Source organism: Sus scrofa, chromosome 9 (genome assembly GCF_000003025.6).
Source record: "Sus scrofa isolate TJ Tabasco breed Duroc chromosome 9, Sscrofa11.1, whole genome shotgun sequence".
Classification (NCBI taxonomy): Eukaryota; Metazoa; Chordata; class Mammalia; order Artiodactyla; family Suidae; genus Sus; species Sus scrofa.
Genome location: NC_010451.4, coordinates 101,752,819 through 101,775,126, shown reverse-complemented (window position 1 = coordinate 101,775,126; position 22,308 = coordinate 101,752,819). Strand labels below are relative to the sequence as shown.

General features: G+C 35.6%; 1 protein-coding gene across 14 annotated transcripts in view; it reads right to left on the bottom strand.

The window, feature by feature from the left end:
• MAGI2 (membrane associated guanylate kinase, WW and PDZ domain containing 2) overlaps positions 1-22,308 on the bottom strand; it is a 1,324,507-nt gene that overhangs the window by 396,073 nt on the left and 906,126 nt on the right. The gene's annotated exons all lie outside the window — the stretch shown is intronic.

Here is a 22,308-nt window from a genome sequence, read left to right as displayed (position 1 = left end):
AAGTTAAGATACAATTTATTTTGCTTCCTTTATTTGAAAAAATATACACATAATTTTTATTTTTATTTTTTTATTTCCCCAATACATTATTTTTTTTCTACTGTACAGCATGGTGACCCAGTTACACACACATGTATACATTCTTTTTTCTCATATTATCATGCTCCATCATAAGTGACTAGACATATTTCCCAGTGCTACACAGCAGGATCTCATTGCTAATCTATTCCAAAGGCTGAATGAAATAAATCAGAAAGAAAAAGACAAATACCATATGATATCACTTATATTTGAAAATATATTTTAAATGAGTCAAATAGATACCATATGGCCTGCCTGTCAGTTAACTTGACACGGAAGTACATACATGGTTTATATCCGCTTTCAAGCTATTGCACAGTGAATGTGTGGTCTTGTATCTCCCTTATGACACACTCTCTTTATTCAGCTTTCGAGCACTACCAGGCATGACCATATTAATGAAAATATATTTTACATACTAGTCACTTGAGCTTTGTAAAATGTGTTTAAGAAGAACATTTTTGAATGTTCTGAAATCTCTGTAGACTTCTTGTGACAGATGAAGATCAAAAGGCAATGATTTAATTTATTTGACAATAACAGGTTGGGGGATAGTACCAGAGGGCTGGGCCCATGTTTTGGACTTGGAACAGCAGTAGCAAGCAGTGACTGAAGTTCAAGATCCTGTTTCCAGATTTGCCATACCTGGCCTTTCTTCTTATCTGTGAGCACCACAAGAGTGGAGCATAATCTTTTTATTTCACTACTGTATTTTTGATTTCTAGAACAGTGCCTGAAATATAATGAGCCTTCTACACATATTTTTGGGATGAATAAAATCTAGTAGATTCATTTAACTATTATTTTTTGATTACTCTTCTGTTATAACATGTAACAAATCCTTATTAAAGCCATTTCAGTAATGTTCCCTCTTTTCTAGATGAAAATAACTCAGTGCCTTGTAATCTTTTTAGTCATCTCTCGTAATACCCACATAGGGATTTCTAAAACATCCAATAATTCCCTTTCTATCTGTTTTTGACTAATCTGTATAAGAAGACCATGCATTCAAATTGAGTTAATTTGAATTAACTTTGGTATAGAGGTCTCAGAAGTAGAGTCCTTCTCTTCAGTTTGACCTCATGGAGAATGTGACCTGCTGTTCCTCTCATTCTTTCCTTAGGATGTGATGCATGTAGAGGAGTATTAGTGAAAATATTCTTCACAGCAATATTTTTTTTTAATTTAGAAGTGGCATGAAATGCTATTGGAGATCGCACTGAAGATGCTATTTATTGGAGCTCTACTAGAGTTAACCCTTCCAAATGTTTTTGACTAAGGCCATTTAGGTGGGATGAAGAAAAAGTGGCCCACATACTATTCCAGGTTATTTTGTCTAGGGAACTTCAAATTTCAACTTTCTGTTCTAAGGTAGAGTTGCAATCAGAACACTGAATTAAAATCATCAGTAAACAGCGGTAATGTGCAAATCTGTTTATAAATTTAGTAATCATTAACAACTACTTTAGTTGACTCTGTGCAGAGCCTTAAATCTTAAGTGAAAACTAAAGCTTATGAAACAGTGAGCTACTTAGAAAAGTTAAAAAAAAAAAAAAGGCCTTCCAATTTTAGATCCCTTCTTGTTCCATCCTCAGGGCCCTCAAGATTCACTGATGGGCCTCAAGCCACGTTTTAAGAATCTGCTCTAGAGAAGAAAGAAATCCAAACTCATACCCAGCAATATTTTCCTGTTGCTGCAGCTGGGCAGAGAAAGAGCAAGTGACACTTCTTACTTAATTATATTTCTCATTAAGGATAAATGCTTCATTGGCCTGAAGGTTTAGATTCATAAAAAAATTGATTAGCATTATTGTATTGGGGAGCTAGTGCTGCTTCAAATAAAGTCTAGCTAAATGAGGAATTAAAAAACTGTTTCATAATACAATTCTTACGCAATTTACATTATATGAAATGCCTGTCAGTCTTTCTACTATTCTATTTTTCTGGCTCTCTTTCGATTTATACACAAACACATAGTAGTGTATATATGTATAATACAACACTGTATATATAAATGTGTATGTGTGTATATATATATACACACACACACTTAAAAAAAAAGTTATTAGTGGCTCTAGTCCTATCTCTACTTTACTTTCTCTCTATCCCTCATTTCTAGCCTGCCTGTAATTTCTTCCCTCTTTAGCCTAGCTTTCGTGGCCCATCACTTAAACTCCTCTTTCATGAACATTGTTTTATCTCATAGTCATTCTGCCCCACCTGGTTGGCAAATAGACCAATCTAAAAGTCTAGTCTATAGATGTACCCCTGGGCTATTGATCAATAGTAGTGAAAAATCACAGTTGCACAGACTAAGGGCACTAGAAATGTGTGGTACCTAACTTCAACTTGGCTCGATTTCTTCCTTTCTTTTTTCTTTCCTTCCTTCCTTCCTTGCCTACCTGCTTTCTTTCTTTCTCTCTTTCCCTTTCTTTCTTTCTTTCTTTCTTTCTTTCTTTCTTTCTTTCTTTCTTTCTTTCTTTCTTCCCTTCCTTCCTTCCTGCCTTCCTTCCTGCCTTCCTTCCTGCCTTCTTTCTTTCTCTCTCTCTCTCTTTTTCTTTCTTTCTTTCTTTCTTTCATTTTCTCTCCTTCCTTCCTTCCTTCCCTCTCTCTCTTTTCTTTTCTTTTCCTGTCCGTGTCCATGACACATGGGCATTCCTGGACCAGGAATTGAATTGGCACCACAGCAGCAACCCAAGCCGCTATAGTGACAACACTGGATCCTTAACCCACTGTGCCACAGGAGAACTCCCAACTTGGCTCTCAAAACTGCCCTGAAATCTCTGTCTTGGAATGGGTTTCCTCAGAGTATCCATGACAGGAAGTATTTCATAAGGATTTATTGAAAGAGTGCTCTCAGGAAAATGGGAGTGAGACAAGTAGAATAGAGCAAAGGTAAGAAAAAGGTAAGCAAAGATGTGGTCTTAATTGGAAAGTAACTTTTGCTTGTCCCATGAAAGCCCTGGAGCAGGCCTTTTGCCTGCTGAGTTCCCTTGTCAATCAGTCATTAACTGTGAGTTGTTTCCTCCCGTCCAGAAGGTGAGGGAAATATTTCACGCCAATAGACATGACAGAAAAGCAGGAGTCGCAACGCTCATATCAGACAAAATAGACTTTAAAACAAAAGACATAAAAAAAGACAAAGAAGGACACTATTTAATGATTAAGGGATCCATCCAAGGAGAGGATGTTACTATCATCAACATATATGCCCCAAATATAGGAGCACCCAGATACATACAACAAATATTAACAGACATAAAGGGAGATATTGATGAGAATACAATCATAGTAGGAGACCTAAATACCCCCCTCACATCAATGGACAGATCCTCTAGACAGAAACCAATAAAGCAACAGAGATCCTAAAGGAAACAATAGAAAAGTTAGACTTAATTGATATCTTCAGGACACTACATCCAAAAAAAGCAGAATACACATTCTTCTCAAATGCTCATGGAACATTCTCAAGAATCGACCACATATTGGGACACAAAGCGAATCTCAATAAATTTAGGAGCGTAGAAATTATCTCAAGTATCTTCTCCGACCACAATGCCATGAAATTAGAAATCAACCATGGGAAAAGCAAAGAGAAAAAACCTACTCCATGGAGACTAAACAACATGCTACTAAAAAACCAATGGGTCAATGAGGAAATCAAGAAGGAAATTAAAAACTACCTTGAAACAAATGATAATGAAGACACAACCTCTCAAAATCTATGGGATGCTGCGAAAGCAGTGCTCAGAGGGAAATTTATAGCAATACAGGCCTTTCTCAAAAAAGAAGAAAGATCCCAAATGGACAACTTAACCCTCCACCTAAACGAATTAGAAAAAGAAGAACAAAAAAGTCCTAAAGTCAGCAGAAGGAAGGAAATTATAAAGATCAAAGAAGAAATCAATAAAATAGAGACTCAAAAAACAATAGAGAAAATTAATAAAACCAAGAGCTGGTTCTTTGAAAAGGTGAACAAAATTGACAAACCCCTGGCCAGACTCACTAAAAAGAGGAGAGAAAGAACGCAAATCACCAAAATTATAAATGAAAAAGGAGAAATCACAACGGATACAGCAGAAATACAAAAAACCATAAGAGAATACTATGAACACCTGTATGGCAACAAATTTGACAATCTGGAAGAAATGGACAATTTTCTAGAATCTTACAGCCTGCTAAAACTGAATCAAGCAGAAACAGACCAACTGAACAGACCCATCACTAGAAATGAAATTGAAGAGGTCATAAAATCACTCCCTACAAATAAAAGTCCAGGACCAGATGGCTTCACAGGTGAATTCTATCAAACATATAAAGAGGAATTGGTGCCCATCCTCCTTAAACTCTTTCAAAAGGTTGAAGAAGAAGGAATACTCCCAAAGACATTCTATGAGGCCACCATCACCCTCATTCCAAAACCAGACAGAGATACCACCAAAAAAGAAAACTATCGGCCAATATCATTGATGAATATAGATGCAAAAATTCTCAACAAAATCTTAGCCAACCGAATCCAACAACATACCAAAAAAAAATTATACACCAGAAGGTGAGGGTGGGGTTTGGGGAGTGAAGGGTTAATCTCCTAGGTGAAGCAGTTCTCAGCCCCCAGAAGCAGAGGCCAAGCCATTAGCAGCCAATATGCACAGCAGCCCCAGCACAGGAAAGGATCTGGGCAAGCACAAGAGCTCTTCAGTTTCTCTAGGGCCTTTCAGGTATTTTTCATACAAATATTCCAAACCTCCTTTCTCTTACCTCTGATCTCATCATTTCCTTCCTCACTCTCAACAGAATATCTTGCTTCCTGTTTTCTCAGAAAATATAGAAGCCAAGTTTGAAGCCCTATGTTAGATTTCCACTACTCTTAGGAAAATGTCTGATTTCTTTAATGTGGTTTAAAAGCCCAGAGTCATCAGACCTTTGGTGACATCTCTAGCTTCCACACTTCAGCCAAACTGAACCTCTCAAGAGCCTAGAGAGCAAGTATCTTCTGACTACCTGCCCTCTCTCCTCCACCCAGAATTATTGTTTCTTTTTTCTTTTTTTTTTCTTTCTTTTTTTTGTCTTTTTGTCTTTTTAGGGCCACACCCATGGCATATGGAGGTTCCCAGGCTGAGGGTTGAATTGGAGTTGTAGCTGCCAGCCTACACCACAGCCACAGCCACAGCCACAGCCACATGGCATCCAATCTTGTCTGTGACACCACAGCTCACGGCAATACTGGATCCTTAACCCACTGAGTGAGGCCAGGGACCAAACCTGAAAACTCATGGTTACTAGTCGGGTTCATTAACCACTGAGCCATGACAAGAACTCCTTGTTTCATTTTTAAAATTTAAAATGATCAACAGTTATTATGTTTACATGCTGTTTTTTCACCATAATTCACACAAAGCTGAAATTAATCAATGATAACCATGGATTTGCTATTGAAATCTTTATATTGTTATATCTTTTGGTTGGCTGAATTATGAAATTCAATAAACATTTTAGGAAAGGAAACCATGTGCTATATGCTTGCCTGCTTGAGAATGTCTATTGTTTGACATAAATTATTCATACATACTTGCAAAATAATTTAGCTGACTAAAATTTTTGGTTCAAGTTAAACTTTATATTAGAATTTAGTAGGCATTATCTATTCTCTAATATTGATTGTTGCTACCAAAAAGTATAAAGCTTAGCTGGCATTATTCCTTGTACATAAATGATAAATTATTTTTTTATTTAGATGAATATAGGATAGTATGCTTCATAAAATTACAGTAATTTACCAAGATTTACTTTGACATTGGTTATTTTATATCAGATTTTCTAAGATCCAGTGTTTTCACTTATAAATTCAAACCTGATAATTTTTAGGAAAATTTTCTTCTATTTTATTTACTAATATATTTCCTTCCTCAGAAACATCAATTATGCATAAATGAAGTTATCTTGTCTCTCTCATGTGTATCATCTTTTGTAATACTCTTTTTTCTATTTCTTTCACATACTTCTTTCCTCAGCTTTTTTTTTCTGTTTCTTAATTTTTAAAAATCATGGGAGTTTCCATTGTGGCTCAGCAGAAATGAATCTGATTAGTATCCATGAGGACACAGGTTTGATTCCTGGCCTCACTCAGTGGCTTAAGGAGCCTGTGTTGCTGTGAGCTGTGGTATAGGTCACAGACATGGCTTGGATCTAGCATTGCTGTGTCTGAGGCATAGGCCAGTGGCTACAGCTCCAATTAGATGCTAACCTGGGAACCTCCATATGCTGCAGGTAAGGCCCTAAAAAGACAAAAATAAATAAATAAATAAATAAATAAATAAAAAGAATTTAGTTTTCAGAGGTACCTCCATACTCTTTTCCATAGTGGCTGTAAAAACTTACTACCACATGACCCAGCTATCCCACTCTTGGGCATATATCCGGACAAAACTTTCATTCAAAAAGATACATGTACCCGTATGTTCATTGCAGCACTACTCACAATAGCCAAGACATGGAAACAACTTCAATGACCATTGACACATGAATGGATTAAGATGTGGTATATATACATAATAGAATACTAATCAGCCATAAAAAAGAACAAAATAATGCCATTTGCAGCAACATGGATGGAACTAGAGACTCTCATACTAAGTGAAGTAAGGCAGAAAGAGAAAGACACATACCATATGATATCACTTATATACAGAATATAATATAGGGCACAAATGAACATTTCCACAGAAAAGACGCTCATGGACTTGGAGAAAAAACTTGTGGTTGCCAAGCGGGAGGGGAAAGGAGTGGGTGGATTGGGAGCTTGGGGTTAATAGATGCAAACTATTGCATTTGGAGTAGATAAGTGATGAGATCCTGTTGTATGGCACAGGGAACTATATTATCTAGTCACTGGTGATGGAACATGATGGAGGATAATGTGAGAAAAAGAATATATATATGTGTGTGTGAGAGAGAGAGATTGGGTTACTTTGCTGTACAGTAGAAATTGACAGAACACTGTAAATCAAGTATAATAAAAAATCATAAAATACAAAAAATTAAAAAAATTACAATCTGGAGTTCCCATCGTGGCGCAGTGGTTAACGAATCCGACTAGGAACCATGAGGTTGCGGGTTCGATCCCTGCCCTTGCTCAGTGGGTTAACGATCCGGCGTTGCCGTGAGCTGTGGTGTAGGTTGCAGACGCGGCTCGGATCCCGCGTTGCTGTGGCTCTGGCGTAGGCCGGTGGCTACAGCTCCGATTCAACCCCTAGCCTGGGAACCTCCATATGCTGCGGGAGCGGCCCAAGAAATAGCAACAATAACAACAACAACAACAACAACAACAACAACAACAAAAGACAAAAAAGACAAAAAAAAAAAAAAAAATTACAATCATGTTTATGCTACTATTGTTACTTTCAATATGGGGCTTTTATATCTTTCATACTTTTTTCCCATTGTCTCTTTCTTTTAAGCACCGTCAGTTTCTGTTTCATTTTTATTTTGTCTTAGACTTTTATTTTTTCTTTGAGCTGTAATATGTATTTTTAAGTATTTTCTGAAAATTCATGTTTTTCTGAAACTGAAAAATGTTATAGGTTTGACTTCTTTCTGATTATACTTTTCTTTTTTGTCTATATTTATTGTGATTTTTTTGGTAAGACTGGGGCAGGAGAGTGGAATAGAAATATTTTTACTATGGCATATTAAAACAGATGCTCTTGACACTAAATTGTTTACATTTTAAAATTTTCTATGAGGGAAGTGATCAATTTCAACTGAGATAAACAAGATGTGGGATTCTCAAAGAGAATCAACAGATCCTGGATGAACATAGGAACATGAGCAATCTGAATGTAACAGAGAAGTTTGATCTAAGAGTTTTACTAGTTCATCAACAAAAGGAACTAGACATAAATACCAGTGAGTAATTGAGGCAAATAATTATGAGTTACTTCAAAGCAAAATTGATATATCACCAGCTAATCTTTTTGCTGTCTTCTTAAAACACCGATTAATGAACCTTTTCAGATTTTGTTCCTGATAAAGACCTATGCCAGAAGGTCTTGCAGGTCCTCTACAGTTAAGTTCTGATGCTCAAAATGGGCAACCAGAGAAGCAATGTTCTTTATAAAATGTCATTTTAACAAGGCTTATTATATACTCACATATGTACTAGGAATTCTAAGTTGTTAATAGTTTTCCCAGGGTTTCACTCTTGAAATGAAGCTTCAGCAATTTCATCTTATTTTAGGCATCCCAATTATGCTCAGAAGCATGAAACAGCCAGACTGTGACTATATACTTATCAGCAGAATAGTTACAAAACTCATCTAAATTGTGACTATTATACCTAACTTCAGGTCAAACCAATCAACTGTAGCCCATTTACAGGAAGCACCATTGGCTGTCTCTCAGAACAATCACTCATTTTGATTATCCTATATGGATGACAGTCCATCGTTTACAACAAATTTGTTACCAGAATTATTTTGCAATGATTGTGTCACTACTCAGAGAAATACTATCTAAATACTCAAATATAAAAGAAATATTTGGTGCTAATAATGCTGATACATGTTATCTGAATGAAAGCAGCTAGGGAACTTGATTTATTAATAGGCACCTGGAAAAGGAGCCACTCTGAGCAAGAATGTACCAAGTCTGAACTTCGTAAACATTTCCCAATTCTGTGGCTAACATGCCTACAGTATAGGCCCACATTTATAGAGGTCATAGGATATTTTGACTTTTTTAAAAAAAAACAAAGGCCACTTCAAAAAATTGTCTATTCTAGGATAAGAGTGGATCCTCAAAATGATAGCATGTCACACCAGCTGTATGCTTTATGTTTTAAATTATAATTTAAATATGTGTATATGAATATATATATATATATATATATATATATATATGCATTCGAAAACACGCAATGACACCCATACCCAACTAGCAAACTGCAGATCATACACAGGGCAATGATTAAAATGTGAGCAGGTAGGACAAGATAACTAAAGATAAGATATATCAAAGAGTCAATGACTCACAAAGAAATCATACACCATTTCTTGTAGAGCAGAATCTTTTACCATCCTATTTAACCATGTGATTATTCAATAGGTAAAGATATAGGTCAAAGGGCATATCTGATCTGGAGTATAGACTGTCACTCAACCTTGTGATTACTGGAAGATTGTAGACATACACGTTCTCTTTTAACCTTTTTCCCAATTCTATACTTTCCTTCTGCTACCCAGGCACTCCTTCCCAGCAAAATCATCAGCAAGTTGCATCCATAAGGGTTAATGGTCCTAACAAGCAGCTGTGGAGATGTAGGCAGTACATTAGAAGAGAGACTATGTTTGAACTTGGGAGAAAAACATATCACTAGCTTTGCTCATCAATGCACTGCTGTCAGAATCTTTGGCACATCTGTGTGCCATCAGCACTATTGCTTACTTAATATTTTCCTTAAATTGATAACACAATTAAACTTACAAAATATAAACAAAAAATGTTGTGCTACTGCATAAAAGAAAAAAAAAATGTGTCGACATAAATAGAAAATAACACAAGAAATGTACATAGACTGTAGATAAAAGTTTCACTAGATTTTGACTAGATCCCAGTGTCTTCAGAAAGTACTGAGCAGGATCTCTATTAGTTTGTTTTCACTTGCAATTTGGGAGAGCTCAGTGTTAAGTACTGATCTTGTGCATCGTGAACACCCTTTTGTGGCCTTCCTCTTCATCACATCCAAATATATATGATTTCAGAAGTTTCTTTAGGAACCTACTATCTTCTAGGATACAATACTGCATTAGAATGAAGGGGTTCAAGAGATTTTCACATTTGAGGTTAGGAAGAACCAGGTAATCAGAGGAGACTTGAAAGTAACTTTCTTGCTTGTGGTTTTATTTAATCTAAAGCTGCATCTGTTTTACACTTAAAATCTTCTCTCATGGTACATCCCCCATTTTAGATAATACTGAATTAGAGGATTATGCTTTTAGCAGCTGCCATGCAAATGAATCTCCATATCATTCTTAAATAATTATGAACATATCTGATTCACTCAGGAACATATTCCTTATAGAATTCAGGACAAATTTTTCTTTTGGAAAATGTGAAATTGTCCCTTACTTTCAACTTTCCCATGTCTTTCTTCATAGTATCTTTATTATACCTTATCATTCCCTCCTCATATGTTATCAAATTACCACGAGGATGACATTTTCAAGAACAATACAAAATACGCATGCATAACATTCATACTATTTAAACAATACTAAAATCCTTTTGGGACTTCATTCTTGGGAATTCATTAAAATGCAAGGCATTTTAAGAAATATTCTTTTAAATTATTTATAACCTTTAAATACCCTCAGGGTAGAATAAGGGGGAAAAGAAATGTCTGAAATTCACATCTTGAAATTGCCTCATTTTAGGGATAATTTAATCAACTCAAATAGATGTTCTGTATTTTTGCATTCATTAATAAGATGACTAAGTAGGATGCAGCATGCAAAAAGCACATGCTTCATCGTGATGAAAGTGTTTTTCAGACAGGATGCTGAGGCTTCCATGAGTTTAAAAAGAAACATTCTTAGGGAGACTGCGTCTGTGTGATTAAAACAGGTCTTTATTAACTTGAGGGTGACAAGAACATTTTTCATTTTCTCTACGTACTTTTTTTTGGCACTTTTTGTCACTTTCATTGGTGCAGATGGCAAGCAGAGTCTCAGAGTTGGAAGGAGAGTAATTTCCACAAAGCAGCAAAGTGATTAGTGATATAGTTGAGACTGGAACTAAGGTCACCCCAACTTTCCCTCTACCATGTTTCCTACTAAGGGTGGTAATTCATTCCTTCACTAATTCATTCAACACCTTCTCTAACACAGTGAGAGGTTTAGGTAATAGTGAGATGAATGGCGCCTGAAACTTCATGCTCTGATCTTGTACCATGATCAATGTAATAGTGATATGATTTTCACAGAATGATAGAGTATAACAAGAAGAAGACAGAAAGTAATTATTATAGTGATGAGAAACAATAGTGAAATGTTGACATCAAGGTCATTTCTAGACGTGTTTTTTCATGTTGTATGCAGGGAACTCATTGCTTAGTTTGGTTGCCACTGGTGACTTGGAAGTGTTCCACTGTTAAATATTGATTTTGGGCAGCACACACCTATTTCTTGGCCTTCCTTTGCTTTATATTTGAACATGTGTGACTTCAGAAATAATTCTGAGGAATTTACTGCCCTAAAGAACATACATTTCTAATATTACATTAGAATGAGAGGGTCCCTTTTAATGTTTAGAATGCAGAGGAAACAAAAAGGAAACTGTTTTATAATCTTCTTAACAAACATTTATTGTATCAATGCCATGCTGGCCTCCAAAGGAGTTTAGTTTCTTATGGTGGGCATTGAACAGGGAACTAATTAATCTCAAAGCATCCTAGCGAACATGTGAAAAATGTCTAGTAATTTGCAAATGACTTTTAAATCAATACTAAAATTACCAGGTTAGCCTCAAATATATAAATTCAATGTGAATATTCAAATTTAGAAGTTGTATTACTGTTTATTAGCATATTTAAAGTTTTAGAATATAAGGTCATTTCAGTCCATTACATGTCAATAGCCAACTGTGTTTCTCCTGAAAAAATAAATCACATTTTTAAAGTATAAAAGCTAAAGAAACACTTTTTGAAACTTATTTTCTCTTGTAATATATTAATATCATCCTACTAACCTTAAACTAAATGCTAATAGCTTCTGTCCTCTGTTCTTTGTATTCTCTGACTACCCTATTTTTATTTTTAGGGTAGTCTTACAATGTCACAGCTCTTCTGACTGCCACATCCAGACCTAAATCTGCCAGATCTCCTTTGCATAATGAACACATGTGAAACTTTGCCTACTAGTACAGAGATAAGCACCCAGGTACTGTGGTGACAGGTGCAATGCAAATACACAGATGGAGAAACTGAAAGACTTCATTAACGCCATATAATTTCACTAATGGTCGACTTTTTCACAGGGTTTTTTTCTTCAGGGATAAAAGGAGAGAAAGCAGTTGAAGGAAATCTGTATAAAGAAATCACTGTTTGCCTAGGCTACTGGCTTCAGACACCTGACGCCAAGAACCATAAAAGCTCTGATTCTGTTCATTTCTTTCTTGCAGTAATGTCCTTGACTAGTTCCTCTTCCTCCTGGTCTTTTCAGAGACCATCTTGGGCCTTTTCTTTTTAGCTCTGCATGTGTCTCTGGTGAGCTGGTCAACTCACTCAAATGTCGCTTCATTTCTAAGGTCACTTATGTCCCTCCCAGCCAAGACCTCCCTGCCAACCTCAGGAGCCCTGCTATGTATCCAATCTAATGATGAACATGTGTCAGGCAATATGCTAATCCCTTTGTAGACATTATCCCATATCCTCTACCAAAAACCTCTGGGGATTAGTAAAAGTATCTACATTTTATATTAAAGAATAGAGAGGCTTTCTTTAGCAATCTGGAAGCTCACAAAAATGTAATCTCTTTAACAAGACATTTGTCCAAATATTTTGATAGTTGTCAGTATTCTGGCTTTTGGCCTTTCTAGGTGTATAGCAGTATTCTGATAGAGTTTTGATATTTTGCCTTGCCCTGCTCTTCTCTATCACCATTCTTTCACTGACATCATATCTACAACCTCAATATACTGGGTGAACAAATCCAAGCTGTCAACATACCATGTGCTCCAAAGTACTCAGAGGACCATCCTACACATGTGCCCTGGCCAACAGAGCATAGTGGGACTATTGGCTCATGAGAGCAGCTCACTGGCACAGATAACATACCTCGACAACATGCAAGGTGTTTTTTCTTTTGTTTTGATTTGTCTTTTGGCATTTCCACCAAGCCATTGATAGGTATTGATGTTATGATCCACAGACTCTACCAAGAACACATCTCCATTTGAACCATTTCTTAAATAGGTCTCCCCCTTGCTCTACATGGGAAACTCAGTTTTAAAACTTGACTCCAGGGCTACTACACATCTATCAGACTGGCCAAAAGACAGAATACTGATGACAGCAAATGCTGGTGAGGATGTGAAGGAATAGAAACTCTCATTCATCGTCAGTAAAAATGCAAAATTGTACAACTTGGCAGGATCATACAAAGCTAACTAAACATAGTCTCACCGTTCAGCTCAGCAATCATCCTCCTAGGTATTCATCCAAATGAGTTGAAAGCTAATGTCCACACAGAAGCCTGTGTATGAATGTTTACAGCAGATTTATTCATAATTGCAAAAATTAGGAAGCAAATAAAATATTCTTCAGTGGGTGAATGGATAAACTGTGACTTATTTACCGGACGAGACATTATTCAGAGAGAGAAAGAAGTCAGTTATCACGCCATGAAAAGACACAGAAGAACGTTAAACCCATGTTGCAAAGTGAAGGAAGCCAGTCTGAAAAGGCTACATATTGTATGACTCCAACTATATGACATTCCGGAAAAAGCAAAACTATAAAGACAGTGAAAAGATCAGTAGCTGCTAGGGAGAAAGGATGAATAGGTGGAGCGAGGACATTTTTAGAGCAATGAAATTATTCTGTATGATACTGTAAATGGTGATAGCATTACCCATTTGTCAAATCCCAGAGAACTATACAACACAGAGTGAACTCTAACGTAAACTAAGGATTTCAATTAATAATGTATTGATGTCAGTTCATTAATTGCACAAAAATGTACCACTACTATTGCAAGAAGTTAATAACAAGGGAACCTGTATATGGGTGAGGGGGATATATAAAACAGCCTCTTTTGCTCAATTTCTCTACAATCTTAAAGTTGCTCTAAAACCAAAATCTATTAACTAACAAAAACTTTAAAAACCTTGACTTCAGAAATTTATATTTATCTCTTATAGCACTGGTTTCTTACTGTTTCACATTGAATAGTTTAGGAAATCTTGATTCTGTTATTTTATAGCTATTGGCAGTTATGATTCCAGATTTGAGTCACCTACAACTGTAATCAGTATACTTTGTTTCTAATATTAATGCAATACCACATGGATAGCAAAAGGCCATTTCACTGCAGAACATCAAGTCTCTTTAGGTATAGCATTTCAACCAGTTTTAAATCTGCCTATCTTTAAATTCCTATTTCTCTATCTCACCCATAAAAATATCTTGAGATATTATTTGAATTTTCTTAATGAAAGTCAAAAACACATGTGAGTACAGCTTCTGACACAGAGCTGTTAACTTATTAAACAGTGGCTGTTGGTAGTATTCTCTTGCCATAATATAGTAGCCTTATGAAAAAAATTGTTAATTTGGTATTTCTTATTTTTAATGCTGTCATTCTGGCTTATAAGGATCACTACATTCCTTGCTAAGTGATTAAAAATAATCTATTTAATAATTTATTTTTGTTTGTTTTTTCTTTCAAAGTTTGATAACAAGTCTACCTATCTGTCATTCATAAAACCTATTCATTTGTACTTTCAGGAAATAGTAAGATACTCATATTTTTCCCATTTTAATTACTTCCAGCATCTGGGTCTGGGAATTTGTACTATTTTACAAAGAACCACTAGATATTTTCTGAAAGCTCTCAGGGCCATCTTTGTAAACTTGAGAATAACAGACTCATTGAGACAACTTGAGTTTTAATTTCTTCTACATGATACACTTTTCCTCTAGTCTTCCCCCTTTGAAAACAATTCTCCTTAAATAAAAAGCCATAAACACACCAGGAATCATAGAGTTTTGCTCACTGTTTTACCCTTTAACATTATAATAGTGATGAGGGTTTTCTATGCATTGATATAATGAGGGCTTCTGTTATTGTTATTGATGATATGGCATCTTTTGTCAGCCCAGCTTATGATTACCTTTGAGCTCTTTTATAAGTTTGTGCCACTGTTTTAATCCTGGGACATATCTACTTTCTACCTCCTTTAAATATCATTTCCCACTGATTTACTGATGTAATATAGAGAACTAAATATATATATATATATAGAGAGAGAGAACTAAATATATATATATATAGAACTATATATATATATATATATATATATAGTGGACTATTCACCACATCAAATTAATTAACATATTGTTCACCTCACAAAGTTCTCATTTTCTTTCCTTTTCTTGTGTGATGATAATACTTAAGATTGGTTCTATTAGCAAATTTTCAAGTATGTATTCTTCAACTATAGTCAATTGCTATATATTCAATCTCCATAACTTATTCATCTTGCATAACTGACACTTTGTACAGCCTCGCCAATATCTCCCCACTTCCCCCTTTCCACACACAGCCATCTCCTTTATATAGCCTTTTAAAATGACAACACTTTTAAAATGACAACACTAATCCTCTTAAGCATCCCTTGGCTTTCAATAAACTGGAACAAAATGGTATTCTCAGGGAACGTCACATCATTGTTTATTCATTTATTTAAAAAATAGTTATCAAGCATTCATTCTAGGTCAAACACTGTTCCAGACATTGCTAAAAGTCAGATTTCTAGGAGTTCCCGTGGTGGCGCAGTGGTTAACGAATTCAACTAGAAAACATGAGGTTGCGGGTTCGGTCCCTGCCCTTGCTCAGTGGGTTAACGATCCGGCGGGCATTGCCGTGAGCCGTGATGTAGGTTGCAGATGCGGCTAGGATCCTGCGTTGCTGTGGCTCTGGCATAGGCCGGCAGCTACAGCTCCAATTAGACCTCTAGCCTGGGAACCTCCATATGCCGCGGGAGCGGCCCAAGAAATGGCAAAAAGACAAAAAAAAAAGTCAGATTTCTAGGATTCAGTCCCTATTTTCAGGGGATTTCACTATATAATCAACATTCAACAAATGTTTATTAAATATATTCTAGGACAAAAAGATGTGTGAAAAGGAAACAGCACAGCAGTAACAACACCAATAGGGAAATATATAGACTATATAGTTCTCAGAGAGGAGGGTGTGATAAATTCCATGAAGGCAGAGATGGAAATAAGCCAGAGAAATCTTCCAGGAAGGTGATGAATTCAAACTGGGTTTTAAAGACAAGAAGTTCACAGACAAGAGGAAATGGAAAGAGAGTCTGGCAGAAGGTATGGCAGAGACAAATGCTTAAAACACTGTGATGGCCATATTGCTTTCTGAACAACCCTTCTGCTGTATTCTGAATAACGGAGATGATTTACCTTTTCCTACAGCAGATACCAACAAATATACATGAACACATTTGCAAGAGACATAAACTCAGAAATAATTTGCAAGTCAATACAAAAGTTTTCTTGGAGATTGATTTCCAGAATTATAAGATTATTGACTTTAAAGCAGCTCAGAGAACTCCCTGTGAACTGCAATGGGTACCATCTATTTTCTCTCAGCTCTCCATGTCTGAGGATTTCTGGATGAGCTTCTTACAACTTACTGGTCCTACTGTGGGTGTTAACAAACTAGTTACTGACAGTCAAGGCACTTGGTTGGTTCTCAGGGCACCTAACACAATTTTTCTTTCCAAATGCTCTTTGATACTTGAATCTTACCAAGGAGTATCTTACTATTTTAGTCACTGGTCACAAAGCCCAGAGGATGCTTACAGAGCCACACTTTCTAGTTTTCAGAAGTGAATTAAAAAGTCAGCTTTTCCTAACTTCAAATCCAGATCATGTGCTTGAAACCAGACTTTACCATTCATTAGCAGACTGACCATTGAACAAGACACTTACCTCTTTAAGTCTCGGTTCCATTATTTGCAAAACTGGAATCATAATATCTACTTATTGGATTATTGTGAGGACTATGTGACATATCTAAATGTTTAGCAGAGTTCTAGACACATGACATGTTCTTAAAACATGACAGTGCATGACAGCGCAGTAACAATAAGAAGGGGAGGGAAAAGACCAACACTTACACAGACCCTACAGAGGCATCAGGTAGTATGCTGGATGTTTTACATATTATCTCATAATTCTTATAATCATTCAACATAAAAATAATCATTTTTACTTATATACAATAAAAATGTGGTTTGTGACAATGATGGGCATTGAGCTGGGTCATAGACTAAACAGTCTAAGAGCTGAGATTCAAACCCATTTCTCTGTATCTAAAACCTAAATGTTTGTTTCAATCAATCACATTCTGAAAAATAAAGATTCTAATATAAGTACATCCATTAATCCCCAAAGCCTCGCATAACATGGCTAAACTGAACCTAAGTATTTTCACATTCAGCAATGTTGAATTTATAGTCTACATATAGTTTTAAAAAAGTAATAGCATATAATTGAATAAAATACCTTATGTTCTTATTGAATCCATGATGTCCTAATATTTTCAACACAATAGGCTTGAAGGGCAACCACAAAGTAAAACTGCTAATTGCTATTATTGGCAAAATACATGGGGAACACTACTTTAGGAAGGTCCCTTTTATTCTGAACAATGTGTTTTTATGTATGTGTTTTCATATGTTTTTGTGTATATATACATATGTGGAACCAATATAGACATACATATTTATGTGTGTATATATATAATACATATATACCCTTTCTCATTTTCTTTTTTTTTTTTCTTTCTGTCTTTTTGCTATTTCTTGGGCCGCTCCTGCGGCATATGGAGGTTCCCAGGCTAGGGGTCCAATCGGAGCTGTAGCCACAGGCCTATGCCAGAGCCACAGCAACGCAGGATCCTAGCCGCATCTGTGACCTACACCACAGCTCACGGCAACGCTGGATCCTTAACCCACTGAGCGAGGCCAGGGACCGAACCCGCAACCTCATGGTTCCTAGTCGGATTCGTTAACCCCTGCGCCACGACGGGAACTCCCCTCATTTTCTTTTTTTATTATTATTTTTTAATAGTTATTTCCCCAATATGATTTTTTTCCTACTGTACAGCACGGTGACCTAGTTATACATACATGTACATATTCTTTTTTCTCATATTATCATGCTCCATCATAAGTGATTAGACATAGTTCCCAGTGCTACACAGCAGGATCTCATTGCTAATCCATTCCAGAGGCAATAGTTTGTATCTACTAACCCCAGGCTCCCCAACCACTCCATTTTTCATCTTATACTTTATATGAGTAACAACTGAATAATAATAAAGGAAAAAGATAATTCTTTTGTCCAAAATATATATACTCATATTTACATTTATATTTATATCTCTCTTGAGAAGCAATCTGTGTATTGTTTCTCCATGTCATGTATGTTTAATTTTTGTTTTTGAGAAGTGGAAAAGAAACTGCTGGTCAATGATTCATTCTTTCTTCTGGTGTGAAGAAAAAAAAAACTTCAAATGTAAGAGCAATTGTTCTTACATTTGAAGTTATAGCTCTGTCTTTAACCTAGAAGCTACTGATTGGTAATAGATATTCAGAGTTTGATAAAAGAGTGTGCAAATATGTTTACATTTTTTGACTGGCAAAATTATAACTAAGTGTATTTTTATAAGTAAAAATGGAAACTACATTTTCCTTTCCCACCAATCTGCTGTGTTTTAAAGATGCATGCCAGATTGACAATTAAAATCCTTGAGATATGACAAGGAAATTTTAGGACTTGATCGGATGGAAATGCTATAAAATCGGGTTGTGATGACTGTTGTATAACTATAAATGTAATAAAATTAATTGAGTAATTAAAAAAAGAACTTGATCAATATAAAAATTTCATTAGGAATTGCATAATAACCTGCAGAGTGGGGAAAACTAATTAGAGGCAGAAACCTTATCTTCCTGTGATTACCTAGTTGTACTTTGCATAAACTTTGGTGAGCAGATAGTTCTGAGCAAAGGGTAGTATTAACACAGTTATGGCTCATTTCCCTTTTTAGTCACATCTATGAAGCCTCCAAAAATGAAATCTTTATATTAATTGTAAATGCAGAGGCCAAATATCTCAAATCTCTTAAGAACAATTAGTTAAGACTTAACACATATTGGAAAATACACTGATATGAGACATATTCCAGTAATTTAATATTCCTTTATTTTCCTGTTAAGTGAGCCCTGTGAACAGCAGAGATAAAGATTACTTTAATTAAGTGTGCAATGAATCCCATAAAACTTAACTGAATACTTTATTTTAACATATATTTTTTTTTCTCACTCAAATATTTTTCAGTCATGCTGTATAAATTATTTTAAAGCTAATACTTCTAAGAATAAGCAAAAGTTTCAAGACAGTTCAGTGCTTTCAAATTCCCTATGGTTTTTGGGAATGACCTTTAGATTCTGAAAAGGTGAATGTTTTACATTTCTTTAAACTGACAGGATAAACAAAGAAGTACATTTAAATCAGGTCTGTGTTTAGAATAGCCACAGCCATCTTGATAAAGGCAAAAATAATGACTGCTGTAGGTCTTACAAACACAGAATTACTTTTCACAAATGGATATCCACTGGGTTGCTCCCCAGGGCATCTAATTTTGCCTAAATTCTCTAATGTTTTTACAGAGACAACACAAAATAACCATTTGATATAAAGTCCCTATATAGAGCTGGCATTCACTCTGCCAGTCATTTTAACTTGGCCTCATGTGATTATATTTAATATTTCAAATAAATTATTCAGAAATACCCAGAAGCAAATCCTATAATTGCCTGAGATTTGGTTGGCTAGCAAGAAGGTTTACTGGCATATTACCGAAAAAATCTGAGAATGTGAGTTAGTGGAATGAATTGAATCATGGAAATCACACATATTCGTTGTGAAACTGCCTTTAAGCTTCATATATTCTTCCTTAGTTTAAGCAACTAAGGAAAGATTTCTGTACTTAAATACCCATTTAACCCATCCAGATGTAAACAAAGTACCAGTTCACAAACTTTCCAAGTAACAAAGTGATATGTTTCCCAGTTGGTTTACATTTGGATGAGTAGTTATAAGTGAGGAGATGTCTGTGAAAAGAAAATCAAAATGAGGCTAGTACTGCTAAGACAACTCTCTCAAATGGAGCTGGAAGGCCACTGAGGAAGTGTGACTTATCCACCTGCCAGATTGCATGAAATCTGACTTTCTAACTACTTATTATCCTAATGAAAGCAACCAACACATCTGTCAAAAATTCAAATATTTATTAGACTCTTACCCTAAAACAACTCACGACAATCTACCTACTTATTGGACCCCTACCCTGAAAAAACTGATGACTCCTTCCTTAAGGCCAATTATTTTCTGACTTGGGTCAAAGTCAATCACAATTCTCACCAGGCAACTTTTAACAACCTCATGGCCTTTTGTCTTTATAAGCCCTTACCTCTTTCCCTGGAAAAATCTTTCAGGATTACTTAAATCTGTGTTTCCTGAGCTGCAGTTCTGAAAACTCAAACTCTTACTTGCAGACTCTTCTATTAATTTTTGGTTGACACTTAAAAATACAAAAAAAAAAAAGAGAGAGAGAGAAATTAGATTCTAAGACATTTTTTGTGTGTGTGCATGTATGTATGTTGGGTAATCTATTCCTCTTGGTTGGAAGATTCAGATTGACTTGATTTTTCTGCATTTTCATACATTGTGAATTAAGTAGTTTAGAGTATAATAATTTTATATTATATCATATTGCAAGTATAGCCTTAAACAAAGATTTTTTTCCTAATTTTGAATTTGGAGCTTTTCAAAATATCACTGAAGCAAATATATATAAAAAGGAAACAGAAAAAATGATTATAACATAAATTTAAATTGTTATAATGTCAGGTGTGGTTCAAATATGATTCCCAAGCACATATGACTCAAATTGTTGAAGAAAAAAATCCTTCTGCCACAAGCTTCACAGAATAGTCAAGTTATTTGGCCCACAATAGTGAAAGTGGCAAAAGATAGAGCACTGAAATCAAATAGCAAGATTAAGGCATAAAAATAGGAGCAATGGAAAATATATCATTATTTTGAGATAAACTTCAAATTCTCTTGATTTCAGGGAACCCTGGAAATGAAATTTTAAAATATGAAATATAACATCAGAAATAATGATGAGAAAAAAATCTGAGGACATTTTAATACTAAAATTTTGTTGCTGCATCTTGGAGAATTATACTAGACATATTAAAACTACCATACATTCCATTAAATCTGAAGAAAGTGCTTCTGATTTCAATACTTGATTCGATGGACACAACTTTAGCAGAATACTTTCCCAAAACGTCATTAAAAACCCTTACCAATTTGCTTATTAAGTCAATGATGATCATTTTCCAAAATAGGTAGAATCAAAATCTTCCTAGAAGATTTGCATAAAATTATAAAACTGCTGCATGAAGGCTGTATTCAAAGTCACGGCGTGCAGGGATGAGGGAGCAAAAAGTCTCCTGCCTTGACAAACCTGAATGTTTCCTGCAAATGTAGTCTTTGGTGTGCCGATGACAGAATTTCAAATGCAACACAAGCATACTCTGCCCTCATTCAGCAAATGAATATGATGTTTGGCTATAACTTTCTATAAGCTTCCTAAAATTGAAGAGATAGGTTGATTTAAAATCAGAAATTGAGTCAATAAAGTGTAGAATATTTACAGGGCTGTGACTAAATTGCAGCTTATAGAAAACTTTATCTGGGGCCCTCTATGGACTTTTCCCAAAAAAGGGATGGGATCTGATGTAATTTAGGCAGAGGGCCTAATGACTACAGTTGTCTATGAGACAGGAGGGCTGTGTCCTAAGAGAAGGGCTGCTGGCAGCCATGGTGAGAATGTTTGGGAAGGCTGTGCTCTCCAAGTAGGAACCACAGCATTTAGGCATCTGAAGTATTATTCTGTCTGCTGGGCACTGCTTATGACAGCAAAGACAGATATGGAAGAAACATAGAGAAGAAGGCAAGAAGATTTAAGGACAGACTTCACAAAATAAAGATAGCAGTATTTAAAGAAATTTTTGAAGTTCCTGGGCTGGGATGTTAGAAGAACCAATCCAGAGGGAGACAGTTGTGAAAAGTTTTGTTTTCAATGGTGTCGTCTAGATTTGCTCTCATCAGAGCCACCCTGAGGCCTTGTTTATTATACAGTGTGGCTTTCTCAGAGAAGTTTAAATTATTATTAACTGTACGGCCTTCATAGAAAATTAAACATCTGGGGGTCCTGGCTATGTGGCAAGATCCTGGCATGTAAGAGGGAGAGCAAAGAAGTAAGAAAAGCATTCTGGGAAACTCTCCCTAGCAAACAGAGGTACTTTGATATGGAGAAAGTGAGGAGTTAGAGAAAATGAAAGTAAGCAAGG